The sequence below is a fragment of the Berghia stephanieae genome, chromosome 5 (genome assembly GCF_034508935.2).
Source record: "Berghia stephanieae isolate SIO BIC M18660-M18661 chromosome 5, UCSD_Bste_1.3, whole genome shotgun sequence".
NCBI classification, from domain to species: domain Eukaryota; kingdom Metazoa; phylum Mollusca; class Gastropoda; order Nudibranchia; family Aeolidiidae; genus Berghia; species Berghia stephanieae.
In genome coordinates, this window is record NC_088364.1 from 37810433 (window position 1) to 37818450 (window position 8018).

An 8018-nucleotide genomic window follows, 5' to 3' on the forward strand; every position below is an offset into this window, starting at 1 on the left:
GAATCCTATTGTTCTTTTCCGTGCCACATACTGAGAAACAGTTTTCGTTAATTATTTTCTCTTTATTTATCCTATGAAGAATCTGGTCTTTGGTGTCTAGCCTTAATGACAATGTAAAGGTTAAAAGTCACGCAAAGCGTGTACGTTCTTGTATATTTTTAAAGGAAGGTGATAATATGCCAAAAGCGGGGATGGAGTTGGATGTCCTCCAAAGTGCAAGAGCCATTCATTATCCAAACGGCCGCACAAGAAAAAAAACAACAAAAAACCCCTGATAAAATGTATTTGTCAACAAAATGCAGTTAAAAAACTGCATTAATATGAAGAGGGGGGGGGGGGGGGGGCGCTTTAAAACAAATCAAGGAATAAATCAGTGACCCTTTTTGCATTCCCCCCCCCCCCCCCCTTAAATCTTAAGTTTCTGGAATCATTGTTTTACCTGTATATAATAAACTTTGTTGTAATATATTTATACATTTTTTTTCTTTGGAATTCTGAACATGTTACGAAATTATCTGCAACTGTTTGTTAAGAAAGTGCAATATTTATACTTTATTATAATCTTACATCATTTCAAGTTCAATATAAATGTATAAAATCAACCAAAAGAATAAACTTCATTTATCAAAAATATAATGAGTGAGGCGTTACTTCATTCTGGATAATGGGGGGGGGGGGGGGGGGGGGGGGGGGGGGGAGTGTGATTATATATCTTATGTTTTCTATCACTGTATAATCGAAATTAGCTTTCTGTGAATTTTGTTTTGCTCGGTCCTGGCCGAATGACTGGCTAAGTTATTTTTATTATTATTATTATTATTATTATTATTATTATTATTATTATTATTATTATTATTATTATTATTATTATTATTATTATTTTAATGAGGTTTGCACTTACTGTAGTAAGTAACATTGCTCTGTTACGGAAGTAATTATAAGTGTTTGTTTAGTTTTATTTTAGTGTTCAGCACCTCTTATTCTTATGTGCCTTCAGATTATTCTTCGGTCTATTTATCTTCTGGTTTGAACTACAGTGAAACCTCGCTATACAACAACCAAATCCTCGTTTATAGCCAACGAGGATGAGCATTGACTGAATTAATTCACTATAAATAGATAAGTTACTAGATACATTGTTTTTACGAAGGGAGCAAACTCGGCACCGTGGTTTAACTTTCGCTATTTTCATCGGGCGATTGCTGGCTTAAATAAGATTAATCTTAAAATCTATCCCATTTATCCACACCCCCTCCCCCCCCCCCCCACCCCTTTTTTATGGCGTTAAAAAAAATGCGTAACCCCCCCCCCCCCAACATACCAAACTTCACTCTTCCCCAGGATTGATCAATTAGACAACCGTTCACAGTTCTTCATATTTATCCACTCAGTGGGTCATTTGGAACCAAATTATGCGTCCACCTCGCGCTGTAGAAATCACACTGTATTGGTAGGTTCCTGTTACTGTTCGCAAAATGGCCGCGAGTTCGAACAAAATAATAAAGTCAAGGAATGTAGCTCATACATCACTACAATTGCCTAATATTATTACTGAGTTGTCTACCTTATATCATTAACGGGATAGATTGCATATCGATGAACGGTCTTGATAGGGCATCGCAACGTATTGCGTCGAATTTTTCCATCAAACGAACGATTATTACAAGACGATTTATTTTTTCAGATGTAGAACTTAAAAGCGCTTGCAGCACCGCCAGGGAAGAGAGTGGAACAATAGCTATTATGATTTTAAATGTTGCAGCCCTTAAAAGTCATATTTTCTTTAGCACCAGTAAGTTAAAAGGAACTTTGGTGGGATGGTGATGTCAAAGAGGACAAATAAAATAAAACATATTATATAGATATACGTACAAAGGGACAAACGACAAAGCAAGTGTCACCCCCCCCCCCCCCCCCCCCCCCCCCCCCCCCCCCCCCCGGCACAAAGCACCAACTGACTCAAAAGGGAAGTCAACTTCTCTCATCCACTATCTTTGCCCTTCGAGGCAAAAGTTTCCCCACCCTGAAATTTCCACCCATCACGCAGAGAACTTATATCAGCAACATGAAAGAAGAAACGAAAGTTATAGTAAGGCAAAAGATTATGCAGTGATAAAAAAAAAAAAAAAAAAAAAAAAAAAAAACAACCCAAAAGTACCCAGGATTTTTAAAAAAATGCATGATAACACTTGAGATACTTTTAGGTCATAAAATGTATAGCAGTCCTTCAGAGCCAACAGGCCCATGGAGTCGGTGTTTATCCAGGTTTCTTTGGCGTGAAACGGACAGTAGCAATTGGATAGGACGCGAGTCTATCGCAAAGTACTTCCGCGTGATCTAACAGACACAGCTACCCAATCACTGCTAGGTGGCAGGAGATCAGAAAAAAAAAAAAAAAAAAAATCTCGATTGCACCTGCGATCGATCTTGGTCCCTTTGCTTTGCTTGTGAAGCGAGTGCTCTACCAACTGAGGTCCCCGGTAAGTATGCGCCCAAAAAAAAAAAAAAAAAAAAAAAAAAGAAAAAAGAAAAGAAAAAAAAAAGGAATTTTGAGTTATCATTGTTGTCTCTGTCGAAAAAAAAAATTAAAATATTAATAGTATAGTATTGCCCCAAAGGCGTCATTTTTATTCCATGACAAGCTAAGAGTTCCTGTTGGCTAGGATCCACTTGTAAAGCGCTTTGAGCACATTGAATGGATATTGCGCAAAAATAAGCACACTTTTTTTTTAATGATTCCAATTATTTTTATTTCAGCAGCTTCAACATTGGAAAAGAAATATTACTCCTAAATTATTTAGAATCTCTACAAATTTTAATGCAAAATCTTGCTTGACCTCTAAACTTTTGTTACTGTTACTGCTACAATTTCTTTCGAAGTGAGTCCAGAGAAGAGCGAAAACTAGAATTGATTGTTTTAAAAGTTGTTTTAAACCTTTTTCATCACTTAGAAAAGTTATGCCATCAGCATGTTTCATAATTATGAACCTTGCGTTTTTTTTAAAACCAGTTTTCCTTTATTTAATTGTTTTACGACACTTTCAGCGCCAGTAAAAAAATGCCAGATCTACAATTGAAAGCACACGGGGAGAAAGCAAGACAAAGGGGGTCGGTTCAAAGCGGGAACATAAAGATTCCAAGCCGCGATTTCCTGGAGGGACAGCCATAGTGGGCAGGGGGGGGGGGGGGGGGGGTACATACTGTGTCTTCTACTTCTATCCTCTTTTATTTGTTTTCCAACATGCTTTCTGTCTTTGTCTTGGAATGATATTACTTGGTTTTGTCCTCGCCCTGGCCGGAGTCCTAGCTGGGAAGGAAACAGTCAAATGCATAGTTATTGTTTTGGGAGATATTTTTTTCCTTGTAAATCATCTCTCTGTTATGTATTATTATATTTGTTATTTTGAATGTATAATGTAAGCATTTGAGTGTATTCCTCTTTGTTGGATTTTGTGCTTGTGTCCGGATGAGACTTATAGGTGATCTCAAACGAAGTACATTGATGGTATACTCTTGGAGTCTACATCTGATCCCTATTTGTTCCCAGTTCCTATATGTCTTACTTTTTCTTGGGTGCTTTAATTGTAATTCTAGAAGATTTTACTATCCTATTTTCTTCCTTTTTACTGGCGTTGATATAACCTAAATGTGTTGCAAGCGCCGTAAAACCCTTAAAAACAAAACACAACCATAGGAGGTGAAAAGCCCTCACCCAGCAGTTAGTTTTCCGAGATCGTTTGACTCTTGTCTTACCATAGATATTACCTACATATTTGTACTCGTAGAATAAACAGTAAAGGAGATATCCTACAGTCCTGCCTCACTCCACTTTTCATATCAAAATATCGATATAATGCCCTTCATTTTTTGCGCAAACCTTTCCTTAAAGAATGTGCTCTTGCAGCTTTTAAACATATATGTAATCTCCAAAGTCGAAGTGTAAGTGATCAAAACTTTTAAATAGGTGTAAGTCGTTATAGCGTAGTATCAAGAATCAAATGCATTTTAAAATAATAAGAATAAGAGTAAGAGTAAGAGGGTCCCATAACAGCTCAGTTGGTATAGCACTCATCTCACAGAGACCAAGACCTAGATCAATCCCGGGTGCAGTTGAGGATTTTTCTCTGACCTCTTATGCGATAGGATCTAATTCTAATGGTGCTGTTGTGAAAGGGCGTAATTTAAAAATAAATTTTTAAATTCCCCTGTCCACCCTGCAGTGACTCGGTAGCTGGGTCTGTTAGATCTGGTGAAAAGTAATTTGCGACAGATTAGCATCCTATCCCTATCCAAGAGATCGCAAAGCAATTACGTGTTGCTACAGTCCATTACACGCTATGGAAACCAGGATGGGCCTAATGCTTTAAATTCTATTATAAATACAGTAGACGCCGGATAAGACGATTCCCAGGGGAACCGTGAAAAAAAAATCGACTTAACCGAAAATCAACTTAACCGGAGTGTAACCAAATGAGCAAAAATGCATGTGAACAAAGCAAGCCAATCTAGAATATGTCCCTTCAAATACTCAGGGCTAAAATTAAATAGGGAAAGAATCTGACCATACTAAATATTACCGATTGGAGCCAACATATACTATTACCTAGGTCATTGACCTCATACATACATTGGAGTCAAGCAATAATAATACTTCGGTCAACCCCCCTTCCAAAAATATATTATCTGACATCAGCTGCACACACTTTGAATGGACTAATCAGACACACAAAATGTATGTTGATTGAACATAGGAGATGCCGATGAAATAAGCCATAGATCACTTTTTTTACTAGATATTTAAAAAAAAAAAAATTTCGTCGATTGGAAAGCTGAAAAGCGGAATGTTTACCTTGAATGCGGAATGTAGACCAATTAAGTTGAATTTTTCCGCGAAAATCGGAAGGGTAGTAGCCTCTCGGTCAAGGTCGTGCTTATTGTAAATCGTCGAGAGACAGAAATAGCTGGTATGCCAATTTCTTCTGCGATGAATTTCTGTCGCATGCCAGACTTTTCAAATGCATCGATCAGCTGGATTAAAAAAATAATAAAAAAATCTTGAACTTGAAGTAGTTTTTTTTTTTTTAGACCCAGGCCATCCTATCTAATGGCCTTCTTAATTAGTAACAATTTTATTTGTTAGGTTAATTATTATGTTTAGTAGTAGTAGCAGTAGAAAGGCATTGGCATTAACTGCTTCTGTATCGTTCGTTATGATAATGAAGTTGCGACGATGTAAAAAGTGAGATGGAGAAATCTAAAGTTATTCGATACTGCTTATGTACATTGAGCACGGACGTCAGGCAAAGCACCTACATCACATTGGTGTGCGCCGATCGTTCACGGATATTCTTAACTATTGAAAATTCTTACTGGTAGCTTTTTTAACCAATGGAAATTGTTTACAGTATTTGTGATGTTATTGTGGTCATGAGTGATAAGAACATCGACTTTAGTGGAGTTTTTCTTTTTTTTTTTTTTACTGATGTTATATAGGAAGAAGGGGGTGGGACCAAGAAAAAAAATCGACCTCAGCAACGTCGACGTATCAAGAGTGCACTGTACATTCATATTCATTGAATTAAAAGTTTCATGGTGTGGTCTATTAAATCGCCAGTCTTAAAAACAGCTGTTTCTTGTAATTCACATTTGTAAACCCAATTTCCACATGGATTAAAAAAAGATAATTTCCCCCTTCAGTACTTTCAGCAAGACTCCAGGTAAAACAAACTTGAGATAAAGGACACAAAGCTTCAATGAAAGGACAAATGGAGAACCTAATACATAAAAGTTTCAAATAGCGTCAAGACATTCGTGTGCTTTTGTGGACATAAAAGATTTAAACCCTCAGGTCATAGATGCCTAGATACAAAGAAAAAGTAAGACACGAGATGAAAAGAGTTAACTAAACACTATACTTTGTCTATTTCCCCCTCAGTCATCCCATTCCAAGACAAAGATAGAAGCAACCCGGGGAAAACGGATATTATAGGGGGATATAAGACAGCAAGTGACCTGCCCACCAGGTCAAAAAACCCCACCAAGGAATTTAAGACAGAGACGCCAACTTTAAATTTGGCTCACAGGAGTTTCAGACACCACTCGTAGGAATTTCAACACCGTAAGAGGAATTTCCGCACACAAGAAAAAGGAATTCGAATGGTATTTGATATCGTGTTTACATATTGTATAGATATATCTAGTTCTAAATAGATAACTGATTATAATTACATTATGATACATAAACACATTGTCAAATACAATCCCAAAGTTTCCTTATTTCAAATGAAGTAAAGCGCCAAAACCTAATGGTAGAGATTGTAGTACTGGTGGTAATGTGGTGTTGGTGGTTGTAGTAATAGTAGTAGTAGTGATGATGAAGATGTGATAGTGGTTGTTGTTGTAGTAGTGGTAGTGATGATGATATGGTGGTGGTTGAAGTGATGATGTGGTGGTTGCAGTACAAATGGTAGTGGCAAATACAATCCCAAAGTTTCCTTATTTCAAATGAAGTAAAGCGCCAAAACCTAATGGTAGAGATTGTAGTACTGGTGGTAATGTGGTGTTGGTGGTTGTAGTAATAGTAGTAGTAGTGATGATGAAGATGTGATAGTGGTTGTTGTTGTAGTAGTGGTAGTGATGATGATATGGTGGTGGTTGAAGTGATGATGTGGTGGTTGCAGTACAAATGGTAGTGATGATATTGTGGTAGTGGTGGTTGTAGTACTAGTCGTGGTAGTGATGATAATGTGGTGATGGTAGTTGTAGTAGTAGTGATGATGTGGTGGTGCTGGTTGTAGTAGTAGTGATGATGTGGTGGTGCTGGTTGTAGTAGTAGTGATGATGTGGTGGTGCTGGTTGTAGTAGTAGTGGTAATGATGATGTGGTGGTGCTGGTTGTAGTAGTAGTGGTAATGATGTGGTGGTGGTGGTAATGACGATGTAATGGTGTTGGTTGCAGTAGTAATGGTAGTGATGGTTGCAGTAGTAGAGGTGATTGTAGTACTAGTATTGATGATGATGTGGTAGTGGCGGTTGCAGTAGTAGTGGTAGTGATGACGATTTGGTTGTAGTATGTGGTGGTGGTTGTAATAGTGGTAGTGATGATTATGTGGTGGTGGTTGTAGAAGCAGTAGCAGTTGTGGTACTGATGATGATGTGGTGGTGGTTGCAGTAGTAGTGATGATGATTGTAATACTAGTGGCAGTGATGATGATATGGTTGGAAGGGGGGAGGAATCCTTGGAACAAATTGACCTCACCGGAATTTGACGGAAGTTGCCCGGAGCCCGGAATTTTTTGCTCCAGACCGGAGTTTTGGCATCAGTGATTTAAGATCATCTTAAATTCCCATCCAGACACAATCATAGGACCTGAATAAGAATACTCAAAACCTTAACAGTGTGACCTCCCTGCCCACCATGTGAGGTTAAAAGAACCTGCCGCACTCAAAACATGTCTGTTTGTTTTGAAGGGTTTTACGGCGCTTGCAACACATTTAGGTTATATCAGCGCCAGTAAAAAGGAAGAAAATGGGATAGTAAAGAGTTATAGAATTACAATTAAAGCACCCAAGAAAAAGTAAGACATAGGGGAACTGGGAACAAATAGGGATCAGATGTAGATTCCAAGAGCATACCACCAATGTACTTAGTTTGAGATCACCTAAAAGTCTCATCCAGACACAAGCACAGGTCCCAACTAAGAGGAATACACTCAAATGTTTACCAATTATATAATATAATATGTAAACTAAACATAATACAATACATAACAGAGAGATGATTTACAAGGAAAAAAATTTCATCTCCCAAAACTATAGCTATACATTCGACTGTTTCCCTCCCAGCCAAGGAGCTCCGGCAAGGATCAGGACAAAACTAAGTAATCTCATTCCAAGACAATGACAGGACACAATTGGGAAACGGGTATGGGGGATAGAAGACAGAGCATGTACCTCCCTGCCCACTATGGGAGAAACATGTCTTTGAAAAGCAAAATAACAAGAATAAAACAATTAGCA

The 8018-nt window shown here is 37.8% G+C and overlaps 1 protein-coding gene across 3 annotated transcripts in view; it reads left to right on the top strand.

The window, feature by feature from the left end:
* LOC144972871 (uncharacterized) overlaps positions 1 to 338 on the top strand; it is a 15528-nt gene extending 15190 nt beyond the window's left edge. For all 3 annotated transcript variants that reach the window (XR_013645440.1, XM_078914627.1, XM_078914626.1), the window contains exon 3: positions 1 to 338. This exon is cut by the window's left edge and continues 2762 nt beyond it. The gene's annotated coding sequence lies outside the window, so the exon portion shown is untranslated.
* The last annotated feature ends 7680 nt before the right edge of the window (positions 339 to 8018 follow it).